Raw genomic sequence first — 1,986 nt, 5'->3', positions numbered from 1 at the left:
ACACATGCAAATTCATAGTGGAGAGAGGCCCTTTGAATGTAAGGAATGTGGGAAACCTTTTAGGAATTCCTCAGGTCTGACTGCACATAAACAAATCCACACTGGAGAGAAGCCTTATGAATGTGAACAATGTGGGAAAGCCTTCAGACTCTCCTCATGCTGCATGCAGTATACACATAGGAACCCACAGTGGAGAGAGGCCCTATGAATGTAATCAATGTGGGAAAGCCTTCCACCAAGCCTCAGGCCTCACAGTACATAAAAGAATCCACAGTGGAGAGAGGCCCTATGAATGTTAAGGAATGTGGGAAAGCTTTTACAACATCCTCAGTACTTACTATACATAGAAGACTCCACAGTGGTGAGAGGCCCTATGAATGTAAGGAGTGTGGGAAATCTTTTATTCAGGCCTCACACCTCACTGTACATAAAAGGATTCATAGATGAAAGACTTTTTTATGTCTAATTTTAGATGATTGTTCCATACTGCTACTATGAAGTACGCAAAATTCAAACTACTGCGCTTAATGTGAGCAAAGTTCTCACAGAAATATGACAGCTTCATTGTAACTGCAGGAATATAATCTCATTATTGTACGTTATTTTGTCATTCCATGATTTTACTTTTCTTTAAACATTTGATGGCTTTTCCACAGTGCTACCCACTGAAAATTACTACCTGTGGTTATGATTACTGTGCTGTTTGCCAAATTTTGTGTTCCAATAAATTCTTCTATGTGTATTAATTGGAATTCTGCAGGAAATACATTCATGAGTGTGGCAAGTTCACTATGGGTATGAACCCACTCAAAGCCACTTACCAGCATACATATCTATGGTGGTAGTGTAAATAGTGATGTCTGCTCAACAACAAGGCTCTGTGATGCAGGGATCGAGGCATAGTTGGAAGAGGAGAAATAATACTAAGATGCTTGATTGTCTTATAAATATTGGTTTCGCTTGCCTACTATTGTAAAATAGATACTTGGGTGGGATAGAAAAGAATGTCAGGAAACATTACAGAAAGCTTGTAAGCCCATATTCAGGTTATAACTGATTGGAATACCTCAAAGGGATTCTAGAGCTTGCCCACTGAAACAGGCCTCTAGCAGATCCTTTGCAGTGTATAAAACCTTACGTGGAATCCTGAGTCCTCTCCAGGACCTTCTGAGGTGAGACATTTCCACTAGAAAGGACAAGCAGACCAGTCTGGAAAAGCTAGAGTGACAGAAGATACATCTTCAAAGAAAGATCACCAGAAAAAACCCAAAACAAAATTGGCAGTATGACTGGCTACTGCAAGAATGAGCAATCTGGTCCCTGGGAAGCCATCAAGGCAAGCAATCAAGTTCCTTCAGGACAAACCCTCTTCTAAGACTGAACTCAAAGGGAACATATGAGCAGGTGTTAAAGTTTGCTGGTGACGACACTGGTCTACAGGTGAGTGGAAGAGGGGGAAAAACAGCAGTGAAGAAATGGGCTGAGTTCAACCACATTCTATAGACCCCGTTAACCAGGAGATGAGAGAGAGAAGAGGAAGGGCTGGTTGGTCCAAAGTGTGGTGAGACCTGAGGACACCTGAGCTCATAAACAAAGAAATAGCCACAGAGGGCTAGAGCTGAGAGTGAAGCATCCAGCTGACATGAAGTGAGGTGAGATGCACAAGAACACCTAAACTTGCAGATAATACTCATCTGACCTAGCCTCGATGGTTAGAACTATATTAGAGGACTATAAAAGAAAACATAATTGTTGATAAAGGAAATGAGGACAAATTGCTACAATCTGATGAATTTGATCTATACGTCTGGAGGTAGTAACTCTAAATACCAACATAGAGGGAAGTAGTCTTCACATCAAATATCAATGCTGTCGCCTCTGTACACATGGGAGATAACAACAGGCAACTTAGATATTGGCTACCCAAAATGAGGGAGCAATGAAGGCACAACGTGACTGGCTTACAATGTTTTTAGAGTGAGTTTA

This window comes from Chrysochloris asiatica, unplaced genomic scaffold, assembly GCF_000296735.1.
Source record: "Chrysochloris asiatica unplaced genomic scaffold, ChrAsi1.0 scaffold00566, whole genome shotgun sequence".
NCBI classification, from domain to species: Eukaryota; Metazoa; Chordata; class Mammalia; order Afrosoricida; family Chrysochloridae; genus Chrysochloris; species Chrysochloris asiatica.
The sequence above is the reverse complement of the archived record's forward strand: the minus strand, read 5'-3'. Positions refer to the sequence as shown.